Consider the following 21371-nt stretch of genomic DNA (forward strand, 5'->3'; position numbering starts at 1 on the left):
GCATACCAGAGCTAAATCATTCCAATGTTCATTAAAGACATAACGTGTGTTGTTGGATTGCATTGTATTGTATTGCATTGCATTGCATTGCATTGCATTGCATTGCATTGCATTGCATTGCATTGCATTGCATTGCTTTGTATTGCTTTGCATTGCTTTGCATTGCTTTGCATTGCTTTGCATTGCTTTGCATTGCTTTGCTTTGCATAGCATTGCTTTGCATTGCTTTGCATTGCTCTGGATTGCATTGCATTGCATTGCATTGCATTGCATTGCATTGCATTGCTTTGCATTGCACTGCATTGCATTGCATTGCATTGCATTGCACTAACGATCTAACGTTGTGCACTGAAGAATAACATATGTTATGCACTTTTTGCATTGCATTGCACAGCAGAACTACCTCATTCCCATGTTGATTAAAAACATAACGTGTGTTGTTGCATTGCATTGCACTGCATTGCATTGCATTGCATTGCACTAACGATCTAACGTTGTGCACTGAAGAATAACATATAGGTTATGCAGGTATTGCATTGCATTGCACACCAGAACTAAATCATTCCCATGTTCATTAAAGACATAACTTGTGTTGTTGCATTGCATTGTATTGCATTGCTTTGCTTTGCTTTGCTTTGCTTTGCTTTGCTTTGCTTTGCTTTGCTTTGCTTTGCTTTGCATTGCTTTGCTTTGCATTGCATTGCTTTGCATTGCTTTGCATTGCTTTGCATTGCTTTGCATTGCATTGCATTGCATTGCATTGCATTGCATTGCATTGCATTGCATTGCATTGCTTTGCATTGCTTTGAACTGCATTGCACTAACGATCTAACGTTGTGCACTGAGGAATAACATATAGATTATGCTCTTTTCGCATTGCATTGCACACAAGAACAAAATCATTCCCATGTTCATTAAAGAGATAACGTTTGTTGGTGCATTGCATTGCACTAGCGATGTAACGTTGTGCACTCAAGAATAACATATAGGTTATGCACTTTTTGCATTTCATTGCATTGCACACCAGAACTACCTCATTCCCATGTTGATTAAAGACATAACGTGTGTTGTTGCATTGCATTGCATTGCATTGCATTGCATTGCACTAACGATCTAACGTTGTGCACTGAAGAATAACATAAAGGTTATGCACTTTTCGCATTGCATTGCATTGCATACCAGACTACTAAATCATTCCCATGTTCATTAAAGAGATAACGTGTGTTGTTGCAATTGCATTGCATTGCATACCAGACTACTAAATCATTCCCATGTTCATTAAAGAGATAACGTGTGTTGTTGCAATTGCATTGCATTGCATTTTATTGCACACACGATCTAACGTTGTGCACTGAAGAAAAACATATAGGTTATGCACTTTTTGCATTGCATTGCATTGCACATCAGAACTAAATCATTCTCATGTTCATTAAAGAGATAATGTTTGTTGTTGCATTGCATTGCATTTTATTGCACAAACGATCTAACGTTGTGCTCTGAAGAATAACATATAGGTTATGCACTTTTCGTATTGGATTGCACACCAGAAATAAATCATAAATCAACCCATGTTCTTTAAAGAGATGATATGTGTGTTGTTGCATTGCATTGCACTAGCGATGTAACGTTGTGCACTGAAGAATAACATATAGGTTATGCACTTTTTGCATTGCATTGCATTGCACACTAGAACTTAACCATTCCCATGTTCATTAAAGAGATGGTATGTGTGTTGTTGCATTGCATTGCACTAACGATCTAACGTTGTGCACTGAAGAATAACATATAGGTTATACACTTTTTGCATTGCATTGCACACTAGAACTTAACCATTCCCATGTTCATTAAAGAGATAACATATGTGTTGTTGCATTGCATTGCACAAACGATCTAACGTTTTGCACTGAAGAATAACATATAGGTTATACACTTTTTGCATTGCATTGCACACTAGAACTTAACCATTCCCATGTTCATTAAAGAGATGGTATGTGTGTTGTTGCATTGCATTGCACTAACGATCTAACGTTGTGCACTGAAGAATAACATATAGGTTACACACTTTTTGCATTGCATTGCACACTAGAACTTAACCATTCCCATGTTCATTAAAGAGATAACATGTGCTGTTGCATTGCATTGCACTAACGATCTAACGTTGTGCATTGAAGAATAACATATAGGCTATGCACTTCTTGCATTGCATTACACACCAGAAGTAACTTATTCCCAAACTACATTGCGTTTTGCTTTGAGGAAATACAATATGTGCTATTGCATTGCATTTCACACAAGATCAAACTTTGTGCATTGAAGAATAACATATAAGCTATGAGTGCATCACAAACATACAATAACTATCTCAACTATCTACATTCCACTGCATAAAATATCTAACTGATATAGTTAGATATAATAATAATACATTATTATTCAACGCTAATTCTTAGATCGTTTGTGCAATGCAACACTCATGTTATGTTTTCATTGCACATGAGGTATGAAGTAGTTTATTCTATGCATTGTAATGCAAGAGGTAAATGCAATAATTTCCATTAAAAGAATGAATGAATAAGTTAGTTATTGTGCAATGCCAATGCACATATGTCATGTGTCAAATCAGGCCTACAGAGGTCCCTCTTGTCTTATATAACATCACAAGAAGTCAGTCTTGTATGTTTAGTAAGCCAGACAGTAGTCCATATTTGACTGATTGAACATATTTTTGGCAAAAGAGTCCTCAAAAGGTATTTTGTGTATATTATAAACTTATAGACTCCTTCTGATGTTAAATCAGCCATATAGAGGTGCATATTTGACCTATTGAACGTATTTCTGGTCAAAGGATCCTCAAAGGTTTTTAAACAAACTTATAGACGCCTTCTGATGTTACATCACCCATAAAAAAAAAAGTAAATTTTTGACCTACTAAACATATTTCTGCCAAGAGACCATGAAACTTAACTTACTATACGTACATATTGACTTCTCGTGATGTTAACTCAGGCAAGGAGTAGTCGATATTTGACCGATTGAACACATTTTTGGCCAAAGAGGCCTCGAAATGTTTTTTTTTTTTTTACTCTTATAAATTTATAGACTCCTTCTGATGTTAAATCAGCCATATTTCAACTACTGGGAAAAAGAGTACTCGATCTTGAACTTTCTGTACATACTCTAGACATCTTCTGATGCTTCATAAGCCATTTAGAAGTCCATATCTGACCTGTTAAACTTATTTCTGGTCAATGGGTCCTTAAAAGGTTTTAAATATAGATAATCTTATATAATATATAATACTTAAGCTATATAATCTTATAGACTAATTCTGATTTTAAATCAGCCATACAGAGGTCACTTTTTTTACCTACTAAACATAATTCGGGCCAAAGAGTACTCAAACTTGAACTTTCTATACATACTTGTTGACTCCTTCTGATGTTACGTCAGCCATGTCCATCAGTCCATATGTGACCCAAGGAACATATTTCTAATATATAATACTTAAGCTATATAAAGTTATAGACTCCTTCTGATAATAAATCAGCTATACAAAGGTCACCTTTTGACCTTCTGAACATATTTCAGGCCAAAGAGTTCTTGAACATTGTCTTGCTATACTACAGATTGACTTCTTGTGATGTAATATTAACCAGCCAGTGGTCTATTTTTGACCTACTGTACATATTTATGGCCAGAGTCCGTGAACATCAACTCACTATACATATAGACTGACTTCTCGTAATGTAAAATCAGGCAGACAGTAGTCCATATTTGACTGATTGGAAAAAAAATTTGACCAAAGAGTTCTCAAAAGGATTTTGTCTAAATGTATAAACTCCTTCTGATGTTAAATCAGCCATACAGAAGTCCATATTTGACCTTATGAACATATTTCTGGCCAGAGACCTTGAACATTTACCTTACTATTTATATTTCTCCTACCATAAAGACTTCTCGTGATGTTATGTCAGCCAGACTGTAGCCATATTTGACTGATTTAACATGTTTTTGGCCAAAGAATCCTCAAAATGTTTTTTACTCTTAGAAACTCATAGACTCCTTCTGATGTTAAATCAGCCATACAGAAGTCCATATTTGACCCAAGGAATATATTTTTGGCCATAGAGTTCTCGATCTTGACCTTTCTATACATACTCATAGACTCCTTCTAATGTTACACAAGCCATATAGATATCCATATCTGACCTTTTGAACTTATTTCTGGTCATTAAAAGTATTTAAACTAGGCCTATATAAAGTTATAGACTCGTTCTGACGATAAATCAGCTATTCAGAGGTCCCCTTTTGACCTACTGAACATATTTCTGGCCAAAGAGTCCTAAATGATTAACACTATACATTCAGATTGATATCTTCGGATGTTACATCTTCCTGACAAAAGTCCATATTTGACATACTGAATTTTCTTCTGGCCAAGGAGTACTCGAAACTTGACCTTTCCATACAGACTTGTTGACTCTTTCTGATGTTACGGCAGACATACAGAATTCCATATTTGACCCAAGGAACATATTTCTTGCCAAAGAGTCCTCGATCTTGGGCTTTCTAATACATACTCATAGACTCCTTCTGATGCTTCATAAGCCATATAGATGTCCATATCTGACATTTTGAACTTATTTGTGGTCAAAGTGTCCTAAAAAAAATTAAAACTATGTAAGTTATAGAATCCTTTTGATGATAAATCAGCTATACAGAGGTCCCCTGTTGACCTCCTGAACATATTTCTGGCCAAAGAGTCCTCGATCTTGGGCTTTCTATACATACTCATAGACTCCTTCTGGTGCTTCATAAGCCATATAGATGTCCATATCTGACCTTTTGAACTTATTTGTGGTCAAAATGTCCTAATATTTTTTCAAACTATATAAAGTTATAGACTCCTTTTGATGATAAATCAGCTATACAGAGGGCCCCTTTTGACCTCCAGAACATATTTCTGGCCAAAGAGTCCTCGATCTTGTGCTTTTTATACGTACTCATAGACTCCTTCTGGTGCTTCATAAGCCATATAGATGTCCATATCTGACATTTTGAACTTATTTGTGGTCAAAGTGTCCTAAAAAAAAATTCAAACCATATAAATTTATAGACTCCTTTTGATGATAAATCAGCTATACAGAGGGCCCCTTTTGAACTACTGATCATATTTCTGGCCAAAGAGTCCTCGATCTTATGCTTTCTATACATACTCATAGACTCCTTTTTGATGCCTAATAAGCCACAGAGATGTCCATATCTGACCTTTTGAACTTATTTGTGGTCAAAGTGTCCTAAAAAAAATTCAAACTATATAAAGTTATAGACTCCTTTTGATGATAAGTCAGCTATACAGAGGTCCCCTTTTGACCTCCTGAACATGTTTCTGGCCAAAGAGTCCTTGATCTTGGGGCTTTCTATACATACTCATAGACTCCTTCTGGTGCTTCATAAGCCATATAGATGTCCATATCTGACCTTTTGAACTTATTTGTGGTCAAAGTGTCCTAACATTTTTTCAAACTATAGAAAGTTATAGACTCCTTTTGATGATAAATCAGCTATACAGAGGGCCCCTTTTGAACTACTGAACATATTTCTGGCCAAAGAGTCCTCGATCTTATGCTTTCCATACATACTCATAGACTCCTTCTGATGCTTCATAAGCCATATAGATGTCCATATCTGACCTCTTGAACTTATTTGTGGTCAAAGTGTCATAAAAAATTTCAAACTATATAAAGTTATAGACTCCTTTTGATGATAAGTCAGCAATACAGAGGTCCCCTTTTGATCTCCTGAACATGTTTCTGGCCAAAGAGTCCTCGATATTGGGATTTCTATACATTCTCATAGACTCCTTCTGGTGCTTCATAAGCCATATAGATGTCCATATCTGACCTTTTGAACTTATTTGTGGTCAAAGTGTCCTCAACATATTTCAAATAATAGAAAGTTATAGACTCCTTTTGATGATAAATCAGCTATACAGAGGGCCCCTTTTGAACTACTGAACATATTTCTGGCCAAAGAGTCCTCGATCTTATGCTTTCTATACATACTCATAGACTCCTTCTGATGCCTCATAAGCCATATAGATGTCCATATCTGACCTTTTGAACTTATTTGTGGTCAAAGTCTCCTAAAAAAAATTCAAACTATATAAAGTTATAGACTCCTTTTGATGATAAATCAGCTATACAGATGTCCCCTTTTGACCTCCTGAACATGTTTCTGGCCAAAGAGTCCTTGATCTTGGGGCTTTCTATACATACTCATAGACTCCTTCTGGTGCTTCATAAGCCATATAGATGTCCATATCTGACCTTTTGAACTTATTTGTGGTCAAAGTGTCCTAACATTTTTTCAAACTATAGAAAGTTATAGACTCCTTTTGATGATAAATCAGCTATACAGAGGGCCCCTTTTGAACTACTGAACATATTTCTGGCCAAAGAGTCCTCGATCTTATGCTTTCTATACATACTCATAGACTCCTTCTGGTGCTTCATAAGCCATGTAGATGTCCATATCTGACCTTTTGAATTTATTTGTGGTCAAAGTGTCCTAACATTTTTTCAAACTATAGAAAGTTATAGACTCCTTTTGATGATAAGTCAGCTATATAGAGGTCCCCTTTTGAACTACTGAACATATTTCTGGCCAAAGAGTCCTCGATCTTATGCTTTCTATACATACTCATAGACTCCTTCTGGTGCTTCATAAGCCATATAGATGTCCATATCTGACCTTTTGAATTTATTTGTGGTCAAAGTGTCCTAACATTTTTTCAAACTATAGAAAGTTATAGACTCCTTTTGATGATAAATCAGCTATACAGAGGTCCCCTTTTGACCTCCTGAACATGTTTCTGGCCAAAGAGTCCTCGATATTGGGATTTCTATACATACTCATAGACTCCTTCTGGTGCTTCATAAGCCATATAGATGTCCATATCTGACATTTTGAACTTATTTGTGGTCAAAGTGTCCTAAAACAAAATTCAAACTATATAAATTTATAGACTCCTTTTGATGATAAATCAGCTATACAGAGGGCCCCTTTTGAACTACTGAACATTTTTCTGGCCAAAGAGTCCTCGATCTTATGCTTTCTATACATACTCATAGACTCCTTTTTGATGCCTCATAAGCCATATAGATGTCCATATCTGACCTTTTGAACTTATTTGTGGTCAAAGTGGCCTAACATTTTTTCAAACTATATAAAGTTATAGACTCCTTTTGATGATAAATCAGCTATACAGAGGTCCCCTTTTTGATCTACTGAACATGTTTCTGGCCAAAGAGTCCTCAATTTTGGGCTTTCTATACATATAGATTCCTTCTGATGCTTCATAAGCCATATAGATGTCCATATCTGACCTTTTGAACTTATTTGTGGTCAAAGTGTCCTCAAAATATTTCAAACAATATAAAGTTATAGACTCCTTTTGATGATAAATCAGCTATACAGAGGTCCCCTTTTGACCTCCTGTACTTATTTCTGGCCAAAGAGTCCTCGATCTTGGGCTTTCTATACATACTCATAGACTCCTTCTGATGCTTCATAAGCCATATAGATGTCCATATCTGACCTTTTGAACTTATTTGTGGTCAAAGTGTCCTAATATTCTTTCAAACTATAGAAAGTTACGACTCCTTTTGATGATAAATCAGCTATACAGAGGGCCCCTTTTTAACTACTGAACATATTTCTGGCCAAAGAGTCCTCGATCTTATGCTTTCTATACATACTCATAGACTCCTTCTGGTGCTTCATAAGCCATATAGATGTCCATATCTGACCTTTTGAACTTATTTGTGGTCAAAGTGTCCTAACATTTTTTCAAACTATCCACCTTATTCTTCTCTAAACAATGGGCGCTGCCATAACGACGACTCCGGTTCCCTACTTCCGGTTCGTAGCGCTTGACCTGTACTAGTAGCGAGAGAAGTTCAATTTTAACGCTAACCACTCTAAACGTTTACTTTATTGAATGTATCTGATACGGAACCGGACATGGGCATGATCTTATGCTCGAAACACTCAGTTTCTAAAAAGTTTTAACACACGAGGAGCTTGAACTCATTCTCTCGCTGCTAGTACAGGTCAAGCGCTACGAACGGAAGTAGGAAACCGGAGTCGTCGTCATGGCAGCGCGCATTGTTTAGACTGAGCAGAAAAAGGTGGATAGAAAGGTATAGACTCCTTTTGATGATAAATCAGCTATACAGAGGTCCCCTTTTGAACTACTGAACATATTTCTGGCCAAAGAGTCCTTGATCTTGGGGCTTTCTATACATACTCATAGACTCCTTCTGATGCTTCATAAGCCATATAGATGTCCATATCTGACATTTTGAACTTATTTGTGGTCAAAGTGTCCTAAAAAAAAATTCAAACTATATAAAGTTATAGACTCCTTTTGATGATAAATCAGCTATACAGGGCCCTTTTGAACTACTGAACATATTTCTGGCCAAAGAGTCCTCGATCTTATGCTTTCTATACATACTCATAGACTCCTTCTGATGCTTCATAAGCCATATAGATGTCCATATCTGACCTTTTGAACTTATTTGTGGTCAAAGTGTCCTAAAAAAAATTCAAACTATATAAAGTTATAGACTCCTTTTGATGATAAGTCAGCTATACATAGGTCCCCTTTTGACCTCCTGAACATGTTTCTGGCCAAAGAGTCCTCGATCTTGGGATTTCTATACATACTCATAGACTCCTTCTGGTGCTTCATAAGCCATATAGATGTCCATATCTGACCTTTTGAATTTATTTGTGGTCAAAGTGTCCTAACATTTTTTCAAACTATAGAAAGTTATAGACTCCTTTTGATGATAAATCAGCTATACAGAGGTCCCCTTTTGACCTCCTGAACATGTTTCTGGCCAAAGAGTCCTCGATATTGGGATTTCTATACATACTCATAGACTCCTTCTGGTGCTTCATAAGCCATATAGATGTCCATATCTGACATTTTGAACTTATTTGTGGTCAAAGTGTCCTAAAACAAAATTCAAACTATATAAATTTATAGACTCCTTTTGATGATAAATCAGCTATACAGAGGGCCCCTTTTGAACTACTGAACATTTTTCTGGCCAAAGAGTCCTCGATCTTATGCTTTCTATACATACTCATAGACTCCTTTTTGATGCCTCATAAGCCATATAGATGTCCATATCTGACCTTTTGAACTTATTTGTGGTCAAAGTGTCCTAAAAAAAATTCAAACTATATAAAGTTATAGACTCCTTTTGATGATAAGTCAGCTATACAGAGGTCCCCTTTTGACCTCCTGAACATGTTTCTGGCCAAAGAGTCCTTGATCTTGGGGCTTTCTATACATACTCATAGACTCCTTCTGGTGCTTCATAAGCCATATAGATGTCCATATCTGACCTTTTGAACTTATTTGTGGTCAAAGTGTCCTAACATTTTTTCAAACTATAGAAAGTTATAGACTCCTTTTGATGATAAATCAGCTATACAGAGGGCCCCTTTTGAACTACTGAACATATTTCTGGCCAAAGAGTCCTCGATCTTATGCTTTCTATACATACTCATAGACTCCTTCTGATGCCTCATAAGCCATATAGATGTCCATATCTGACCTTTTGAACTTATTTGTGGTCAAAGTGTCCTAAAAAAATTCAAACTATATAAAGTTATAGACTCCTTTTGATGATAAGTCAGCTATACAGAGGTCCCCTTTTGAACTACTGAACATATTTCTGGCCAAAGAGTCCTCGATCTTATGCTTTCTATACATACTCATAGACTCCTTCTGATGCCTCATAAGCCATATAGATGTCCATATCTGACCTTTTGAACTTATTTGTGGTCAAAGTGTCCTAACATTTTTTCAAACTATATAAAGTTATAGACTCCTTTTGATGATAAATCAGCTATACAGAGGGCCCCTTTTGAACTACTGAACATATTTCTGGCCAAAGAGTCCTCGATCTTATGTTTTCTACATACTCATAGACTCCTTCTGATGCCTCATAAGCCATATAGATGTCCATATCTGACATTTTGAACTTATTTGTGGTCAAAGTGTCCTAAAAAAAATTCAAACTATATAAAGTTATAGACTCCTTTTGATGATAAATCAGCTATACAGAGGTCCCCTTTTTGATCTACTGAACATGTTTCTGGCCAAAGAGTCCTCGATCTTGGGCTTTCTATACATACTCATAGACTCCTTCTGATGCTTCATAAGCCATATAGATGTCCATATCTGACCTTTTGAACTTATTTGTGGTCAAAGTGTCCTAATATTCTTTCAAACTATAGAAAGTTACGACTCCTTTTGATGATAAATCAGCTATACAGAGGGCCCCTTTTTAACTACTGAACATATTTCTGGCCAAAGAGTCCTCGATCTTATGCTTTCTATACATACTCATAGACTCCTTCTGGTGCTTCATAAGCCATATAGATGTCCATATCTGACCTTTTGAACTTATTTGTGGTCAAAGTGTCCTAACATTTTTTCAAACTATCCACCTTATTCTTCTCTAAACAATGGGCGCTGCCATAACGACGACTCCGGTTCCCTACTTCCGGTTCGTAGCGCTTGACCTGTACTAGTAGCGAGAGAAGTTCAATTTTAACGCTAACCACTCTAAACGTTTACTTTATTGAATGTATCTGATACGGAACCGGACATGGGCATGATCTTATGCTCGAAACACTCAGTTTCTAAAAAGTTTTAACACACGAGGAGCTTGAACTCATTCTCTCGCTGCTAGTACAGGTCAAGCGCTACGAACGGAAGTAGGAAACCGGAGTCGTCGTCATGGCAGCGCGCATTGTTTAGACTGAGCAGAAAAAGGTGGATAGAAAGGTATAGACTCCTTTTGATGATAAATCAGCTATACAGAGGTCCCCTTTTGAACTACTGAACATATTTCTGGCCAAAGAGTCCTTGATCTTGGGGCTTTCTATACATACTCATAGACTCCTTCTGATGCTTCATAAGCCATATAGATGTCCATATCTGACATTTTGAACTTATTTGTGGTCAAAGTGTCCTAAAAAAAAATTCAAACTATATAAAGTTATAGACTCCTTTTGATGATAAATCAGCTATACAGGGCCCTTTTGAACTACTGAACATATTTCTGGCCAAAGAGTCCTCGATCTTATGCTTTCTATACATACTCATAGACTCCTTCTGATGCTTCATAAGCCATATAGATGTCCATATCTGACCTTTTGAACTTATTTGTGGTCAAAGTGTCCTAAAAAAAATTCAAACTATATAAAGTTATAGACTCCTTTTGATGATAAGTAAGCTATACATAGGTCCCCTTTTGACCTCCTGAACATGTTTCTGGCCAAAGAGTCCTCGATCTTGGGATTTCTATACATACTCATAGACTCCTTCTGGTGCTTCATAAGCCATATAGATGTCCATATCTGACCTTTTGAACTTATTTGTGGTCAAAGTGTCCTAAAAAAAATTCAAACTATATAAAGTTATAGACTCCTTTTGATTATAAATCAGCTATACAGAGGGCCCCTTTTGACCTCCTGAACATGTTTCTGGCCAAAGAGTCCTTGATCTTATGCTTTCTATACATACTCATAGATTCCTTCTGATGCTTCATAAGCCATATAGATGTCCATATCTGACCTTTTGAACTTATTTGTGGTCAAAGTGTCCTAACATTTTTTCAAACTATATAAAGTTTTAGACTTCTTTTGATGATAAATCAGCTATACAGAGGGCCCCTTTTGATCTACTGAACATGTTTCTGGCCAAAGAGTCCTCAATCTTGGGCTTTCTATACATACTCATAGATTCCTTCTGATGCTTCATAAGCCATATAGATGTCCATATCTGACCTTTTGAACTTATTTGTGGTCAAAGTGTCCTCAAAATATTTCAAACAATAGAAAGTTATAGACTCCTTTTGATGATAAATCAGCTATACAGAGGTCCCCTTTTGAACTACTGAACATATTTCTAGCCAAAGAGTCCTAAATGATTAACAATATACATTCAGACTGATATCTTCGGATGTTATATCATCCTGACAAAGTCCATATTTGACATACTGAATTTTTTTTTGGCCAAGGAGTACTCGAAACTTGACCTTTCCATATATACTCGTTGAGTTTTTCTGATGTTACGTCAGCCATACAGAAGTCCATATTTGACCTAAAGAACATATTGTTGGCCAAAGATTCCTCGATCTTGGGCTTTCTATACATACTCATAGTCCAACTCCTTCTGATGCTTCATAAGCCATATAGATGTCCATATCTGACCTTTTGAACTTATTTCTGGTCAAAGTTTCTTCAAAATTTTTCAAACTATGTAAAGTTATAGTCTCCTTCTGATGATAAATCAGCTATACAGAGGTCCCCTTTTGACCTACTGAACATATTTCTGGCCAAAGAGTCCTAAAAGATTAACACTATACATTCAGACTGATAGCTTCGGATGTTATATCATCCTGACAAAAGTCCCTATTTGCCCTACCGAATTTTTTTCTGGCCAAGGAGTGAGTACTCGAAACTTGACCTTTCCATATTGTTGACTCTTTCTGATGTCACGCCAGACATACAGAATTCCATATTTGACCCAAGGAACATATTTCTTGCCAAAGAGTCCTCGATCTTGGGCTTTCTATACATACTCATAGACTCCTTCTGATGCTTCATAAGCCATATAGATGTCTATATCTGACCTTTTGAACTTATTTCTGGTCAAAGTGTCCTCAAAATTTTTCAAACTATATAAAGTTATAGACTCCTTCTGATAATAAATCAGCTATACCAAGGTCACCTTTTGACCTTCTGAACATATTTCTGGCCAAAGAGTTCTTGAACATTATCTTGCTATACTACAGATTGACTTGTTGTGATGTTATATTAACCAGCCAGTAGTCTATTTTTGACCTACTGAACATATTTCTGGCCAGAGTCCATGAACATCAACTCACTATACATATAGACTGACTTCTCGTAATGTAAAATCAGGCAGACAGTAGTCCATATTTGACTGATTGAAAAAAAAAATTGACCAAAGAGTTCTCTAAAGGATTTTGTCGATCATAAATGTATAGACTCCTTCTGATGTTAAATCAGCCATATACAGAAGTCCATATTTGACCTTCTGAACATATTTCTGGCCAGAGACCTTGAACATTTACCTTACAATTTATATTTCTCCTACCATAAAGACTTCTCGAGATGTTATGTCAGCCAGACTGTAGCCATATTTGACTGATTTAACATGTTTTTGGCCAAAGAATCCTCAAAATGTTTTTTACTCTTAGAAACTCATAGACTCCTTCTGATGTTAAATCGGCCATACAGAAGTCCATATTTGACCCAAGGAATATATTTATGGCCATAGAGTTCTCGATCTTGACCTTTCTATACATACTCATAGACTCCTTCTAATGTTACATAAGCCATATAGATATCCATATCTGACCTTTTGAACTTATTTCTGGTCATCAAAAGTTTTTAAACTATATAAAGTTATAGACTCTTTCTGATGATAAATCAGCTATACAAAGGACACCTTTTGACCTTTTGAACATATTTCTGGCCAAAGAGTTCTTGAACATTATCTTGCTTGAACTTTTGACTTTTGACTACAGATTGACTTGTTGTGATGTTATATTAACCAGCCAGTAGTCTATTTTTGACCTACTGAAAATATTTCTGGCCAGAGTCCGTGAACATTAACTCACTATACAATATAGACTGACTTCTTGCAATGCCAAACCAGGCAGGCAGTAGTCCATATTTGACCGATTGAAAAAAAATTTGACCAAAGAGTTCTCAAAAGGATTTTGTCTGTCATAATCTATAGACTCCTTCTGATGTCCGAAAATATTACTGTCCAAAGAGTCCTTAAAGATTAACACTATACATTCAGATTGATATCTTCGGATGTTATATCATCATGACAAAAGTCCATATTTGACATACTGAAATTTTTTCTGGTCAAAGAGTCTCAACTTGACCATTCTATATATACTCATTGACTCTTTCTGATTCTTCATTAGCTATATAGATGTCCATATCTGGCGAATTGAAAATATTTTTGGCAAAAAGGTCCTCACAAGTTAACTTACTAAATACTCATAGACTTCTTCTGATGATACATCACTTTAACAGGTATGTGACCCTCTGAATATATTTTTGGCCAAAGAATCATTGAACATTAACTCTCTATACATATTGACTCAAGAGTCAAAATTTGACCTCTTTTGGTCTGATTTATCATCAGATGGAGTCTATAATTTTACATAGTTTAAAAACTTTTGAGGAACCTTTGACCAGAAATAATAATAAGTCATAAATATGGACATAAATATGGCTTATGAAGAATCAGAAGGAGACTTTGAGTATGTATAGAAAGTTCAAGATTGGCCACAAATATGTCCCTTGGGTCAATTATGGACTTCTTTATGGCTGATGTAACATCAGATGGAGTAAACGACTATGTGTAGAAAGAAACAGCATAAGAAGTCAATGAGCATGCATAGAATGTTCAAGATCGAGGACTCTTTTACTAGAAATATGTTCAGTAGGTAAATTATGGAGTACTCTCTGGCTGATGAAGCACTAAAAGGAGTCAATGAGCATGTATAGAAAGTTCAAGTACATAGACTCGTTGGCCAGAAAAAAAAAAAAAGAAAAAAAAGTGATTAAGGACAGTTGTCTGGCCGATGTACTATCTGAAGGAGTCTATAAGTGTGAATAGAAAGTTCAAGATCAAGGACTCTTCAGTCAGAAATATGTTCAACATGTTAAATCTGAACTACTTTATGGCTAAAGAAACAAAATAAGGCGTCACTGAGAATGTATAGAAAGTTCAAAATCGAGGACTCTTTTACCAGAAATATGTTTAGTGGGTCAAATATGGACTGCTGTCTGGCTGATGAATCAGAAGTCAATGAAGATTGAGGAAGAAGATTATGAATAGAAAGTTCAAGTTCAAAGACTCTTCAGGTAGAAATATGTTCAGTGGGTCAATTATCTATATGGAGTCACTGAGAATCTATAGAAAGTTCAAGACAGAGGACTCTTTTACTATAAATATGTTCAGAGGGTCAATTATGGACTATTGTCTGCTTGTGAAACATCAGAAGGAGTCAATGAGCCTATATAGAAAGTTCAAGTTCAAGACTCTTCGGGCAGCAATATGTTCAGTAGGTCAATTATGGACTAATGTCTGGCTGATGAAACACTAAAAGGAGTCAATTAGCATGTACAGAATGTTCAAGTTCATGGACTTGTTGGCCAGAAATATGTTTAATAATTAATATGGACAATTGTCTGTCCGATGTAACTTTCTGAAAGAGTCTATAATTATGAATAGAAAGTTCAAGATCAAAACCTCTTTGGTCAGAAATATGTTCAACATGTCAAATCTGGACTACTGTATGGCTGAAGAAACATCAGAAGTAAATGATTATGTATAGAAAGTTAAAGTTCATAGACTCTTCAGGCAGAAAAATGTTCAGTAGGTCAATTGTGGACAATTATCTGGCTGATGAAACATCAGAAGGAGTATGTATAGAAAGAATAAGATCAAGGTCTCTTTGGCCAGAAATATGTTTAATTGATCAAATTTTGAAATACTATATTGCTGTTGTAAAATCAGGAGTCATTGAGTATGTATTGAAAAATGTTCATAGACTCATTGGTCAGAAATAGGTTTAATAGGTCATATTGATACAATACAATACAATAATGTTTTGCTATTGTAACATCAGAAGGAGTCAATGTATCGAGAAATCAAGATTATAAACCCATCGCTCAGAAATGAGTTTAGTAGTCAATTATGGATCATTTTTTGGCTGAAGTACTATCTGAAAGCGTCTATGAGTACGTATAGAAAGATCAAGGACTCTTCCAGCCAGAAATATGTTCAATTGTCAAATATGGATAATAGCCTGGGTGATGAAAAATCAGAAGGAGATAGTAATTATGTATAGATAATTAAAGTTCTAGGTCTCTTTGGCCAGATATATGTTCAATGGGTCAAATTTGGACTAACAATATGGTTGATTTACCATCAAAAGTAGTCGATGAGAATGCATATAAACATACCTTTTGACGACTCTTTTGGCCAGAAATATGTTCTCTTGGTCAAATATGGACTACTGTATGGTGGACGTAAAATCAAAAATAGTCTAGGAGAAGGAACAGTAAGTTAAACTTTGATGATTCTTTTGCCAGAAATATGTTCAGTAGGTCAATATCTGACTTCTGTCTCAATGATGAAACATCAGAACAAGCCTATGATTATGTATAGAACGATCAAGATCGAGGACACTTTGGTTATAGAAATGTTCAATAGGTCAAATTTGAACTATACTGTATGGCTGATGAAACATCAGAAGGATTGTAAAAGCAATTAGTCTCATGTCTCATGTCTAGAAATATGTTCAAAATATAAAATTTGAACTACTGTTCAAATACATTGGATAGCAGATAATTAATTAACAAGTCTACAAGTATGTTTAGAAAGTTCAAGATCGATGACTCTATGGTCAGAAATATATTCAATGGGTCAAGTATGGACATCTTTCAGGTTGATGAAACATCAGAAGCTGTCAATGAGCATGTACAGAAAGGTCAAGATCAGGGACTCTTTGACCAGAAATATATTAGTAGGTCAAATATGGACTTTTGAATGGCTAATGTATTATTAAGAGAAGTCAATAAGCAGAGAAAGTTAATGTTCAAAGACTCTTTGGCCAAAAATGTGTTCAGTAGTTCAAATAGGAACCTCTGTATGGCTGAATTAACATAATAAGAAACCCTTTGAGGACCATTTGACCAGAAATAAGTTCAAAAGGATAGATATGGACATCTATATGGCTTATGAAGCATCAGAAGGAGTCTATGAGTATGTATAGAAAGCCCAAGATCGAGATCGAGGACTCTTTGGCAAGAAATATGTTCCGTGGGTCAAATATGGAATTCTGTATGTCTGACGTAACATCAGAAAGAGTCAACAAGTATATATGAAAAGGTCAAGTTTCGAGTACTCACTCCTTGGTCAGAAAAAAATTCGGTAGGTCAAATATGGACTTTTGTCAGGATGATATAACATCTGAAGATATCAGTCTGAATGTATAGTGTTCATCTTTTAGGACTCTTTGGCCAGAAATATGTTCAGTATAGGTCAAAAGGGGCCCTCTGTATAGCTGATTTATCATCAGAAGGAGACTATAACTTTATATAGTTTGAAAAAATTTTGAGGACACTTTGACCACAAATAAGTTCAAAAGGTTAGATATGGACATCTATATGGCTTATGAAGCATCAGAAGGCGTCTATGAGTATGTATAGAAAGCCCAAGATCAAGGACTCTTTGGCCAGAAATATGTTCAGGAGGTCAAAATGGGACCTCTGTATAGCTGGTTTATCATCAAAAGGATTCTATAACTTACATAGTTTGAATATTTTTTAGGACACTTTGACCACAAATAAGTTCAAAAGGTCAGATATGGACATCTATATGGCTTATGAAGCATCAGAAGGAGTCTATGAGTATGTATAGAAAGCCCAAGATCGAGGACTCTTTGGCCAGAAATATGTTCAGGAGGTCAAAAGGGGACCTCTGTATAGCTGACTTATCATCAAAATGAGTCTATCACTTTATATAGTTTGAAAAAAAGTTAGGACACTTTGACCACAAATAAGTTCAAAATGTCAGATATGGAAATCTACATGGCTTATGAAGCACCAGAAGGAGTCTATGAGTATGTATAGAAAGCCCAAGATCGAGGACTCTTTGGCCAGAAATATGTTCAGGAGGTCAAAAGGGGACCTCTGTATAGCTGATTTATCATCAAAAGGAGTCTATAACTTTAAATAGTTTGAAGTTTTTTTAGGACACTTTGACCACAAATAAGTTCAAAATGTCAGATATGGAAATCTATATGGCTTATGAAGCACCAGAAGGAGTCTATGAGTATGTATAGAAAGCCCAAGATCGAGGACTCTTTGGCCAGAAATATGTTCAGGAGGTCAAAAGGGGACCTCTGTATAGCTGATTTATCATCAAAAGGAGTCTTTAACTTTCTATAGTTTGAAATATTTTGAGGACACTTTGACCACAAATAAGTTCAAAAGGTCAGATATGGACATCTATATGGCTTATGAAGCATCAGAAGGAGTCTATGAGTATGTATAGAAAACGCAAGATCGAAGACTCTTTGGCCAAAAATATGTTCAGTAGGTCAGAAGGGGCCCTCTGTATAGCTGATTTATCATCAAAAGGAGTCTATAACTTTCTATAGTTTGAAAAAATGTTAGGACACTTTGACCACAAATAAGTTCAAAAGGTCAGATATGGATATCTATATGGCTTATGAAGCATAAGAAGGAGTCTATGAGTATGTTAAGAAAGCCCAAGATCAAGGACTCTTTGGCCAGAAATATGTTCAGGAGGTCAAAAGGGGACCTCTGTATAGCTGACTTATCATCAAAAGGAGTCTATAACTTTATATAGTTTGAAGTTTTTTTAGGACACTTTGACCACAAATAAGTTCAAAATGTCAGATATGGAAATCTATATGGCTTATGAAGCACCAGAAGGAGTCTATGAGTATGTATAGAAAGCCCAAGATAGAGGACTCTTTGGCCAGAAATATGTTCAGTAGGTCAACAGGGGACCTCTGTGTAGCTGATTTATCATCAAAAGGAGTCTGTCACTTTATATAGTTTGAAAAAATGTTAGGACACTTTGACCACAAATAAGTTCAAAAGGTCAGATATGGACATCTATATGGCTTATGAAGCATCAGAAGGAGTCTATGAGTATGTATAGAAAGCCCAAGATCAATGACTCTTTGGCCAGAAATATGTTCTGGAGGTCAAAAGGGGACCTCTGTATAGCTGATTTATCATCAAAAGGAGTCTATAACTTTCTATTGTTTGAAAACTTTTGAGGACACTTTGACCACAAATAAGTTCAAAATGTCAGATATGGAAATCTATATGGCTTATGAAGCACCAGAAGTAGTCAATGAGTATGTATAGAAAGCCCAAGATCGAGTACTCTTTGGCCAGAAATATGTTCAGTAGGTCAGAAGGGGCCCTCTGTATAGCTGATTTATCATCAAAAGGAGTCTATAACTTTCTATTATTTGAAAAAATGTTAGGACACTTTGACCACAAATAAGTTCAAAAGGTCAGATATGGACATCTATATGGCTTATGAAGCATCAGAAGGAGTCTATGAGTATGTATAGAAAGCCCAAGATCAATGACTCTTTGGCCAGAAATATGTTCTGGAGGTCAAAAGGGGACCTCTGTATAGCTGATTTATCATCAAAAGGAGTCTATAACTTTCTATTGTTTGAAAACTTTTGAGGACACTTTGACCACAAATAAGTTCAAAAGGTCAGATATGGACATCTATATGGCTTATGAAGCATCAGAAGGAGTCTATGAGTATTTATAGAAAGCCCAAGATCAAGGACTCTTTGGCCAGAAATATGTTCAGTAGGTCAAAAGGGGACCTCTGTATAGCTGACTTATCATCAAAAGGAGTCTTTAACTTTCTATAGTTTGAAATATTTTGAGGACACTTTGACCACAAATAAGTTCAAAAGGTCAGATATGGACATCTATATGGCTTATGAAACATCAGAAGGAGTCTATGAGTATGTATAGAAAACGCAAGATCGAAGACTCTTTGGCCAGAAATATGTTCAGTAGGTCAGAAGGGGCCCTCTGTATAGCTGATTTATCATCAAAAGGAGTCTATAACTTTCTATAGTTTGAAAAAATGTTAGAACACTTTGACCACAAATAAGTTCAAAAGGTCAGATATGGACATCTATATGGCTTATGAAGCATCAGAAGGAGTCTATGAGTATGTATAGAAAGCCCAAGATCAATGACTCTTTGGCCAGAAATATGTTCAGGAGGTCAAAAGGGGACCTCTGTATAGCTGACTTATCATCAAAAGGAGTCTATAACTTTATATAGTTTGAAGTTTTTTTAGGACACTTTGACCACAAATAAGTTCAAAAGGTCAGATATGGAAATCTATATGGCTTATGAAGCACCAGAAGGAGTCTATGAGTATGTATAGAAAGCCCAAGATCGAGGACTCTTTGGCCAGAAATATGTTCAGGAGGTCAAAAGGGGACCTCTGTATAGCTGATTTATCATCAAAAGGAGTCTATAACTTTCTATAGTTTGAAAAAATGTTAGGACACTTTGACCACAAATAAGTTCAAAAGGTCAGATATGGACATCTATATGGCTTATGAAGCATAAGAAGGAGTCTATGAGTATGTATAGAAAGCCCAAGATCAAGGACTCTTTGGCCAGAAATATGTTCAGGAGGTCAAAAGGGGACCTCTGTATAGCTGATTTATCATCAAAAGGAGTCTATAACTTTCTATAGTTTGAAAAAATGTTAGGACACTTTGACCACAAATAAGTTCAAAAGGTCAGATATGGACATCTATATGGCTTATGAAGCATAAGAAGGAGTCTATGAGTATGTATAGAAAGCCCAAGATCAAGGACTCTTTGGCCAGAAATATGTTCAGGAGGTCAAAAGGGGACCTCTGTATAGCTGATTTATCATCAAAAGGAGTCTTTAAATTTCTATAGTTTGAAATATTTTGAGGACACTCTGACCACAAATAAGTTCAAAGGGTCAGATATGGACATCTATATGGCTTATGAAGCATCAGAAGGAGTCTATGAGTATGTATAGAAAACGCAAGATCGAAGACTCTTTGGCCAGAAATATGTTCAGTAGGTCAAAAGGGGACCTCTGTATAGCTGACTTATCATCAAAATGAGTCTATCACTTTATATAGTTTGAAAAAAAGTTAGGACATTTTGACCACAAATAAGTTCAAAATGTCAGATATGGAAATCTATATGGCTTATGAAGCACCAGAAGGAGTCTATGAGTATGTATAGAAAGCCCAAGATCGAGGACTCTTTGGCCAGAAATATGTTCAGGAGGTCAAAAGGGGACCTCTGTATAGCTGATTTATCATCAAAAGGAGTCTATAACTTTAAATAGTTTGAAGTTTTTTTAGGACACTTTGACCACAAATAAGTTCAAATTGTCAGATATGGAAATCTATATGGCTTATGAAGCACCAGAAGTAGTCTATGAGTATGTATAGAAAGCCCAAGATCGAGTACTCTTTGGCCAGAAATATGTTCAGTAGGTCAGAAGGGGCCCTCTGTATAGCTGATTTATAATCAAAAGGAGTCTATAACTTTATATAGTTAGAAAAAATGTTAGGACACTTTGACCACAAATAAGTTCAAAAGGTCAGATATGGACATCTATATGGCTTATGAAGCACCAGAAGGAGTCT

This window comes from Rutilus rutilus (assembly GCF_951802725.1).
Source record: "Rutilus rutilus genome assembly, chromosome: 14".
NCBI lineage: Eukaryota > Metazoa > Chordata > Actinopteri > Cypriniformes > Leuciscidae > Rutilus > Rutilus rutilus.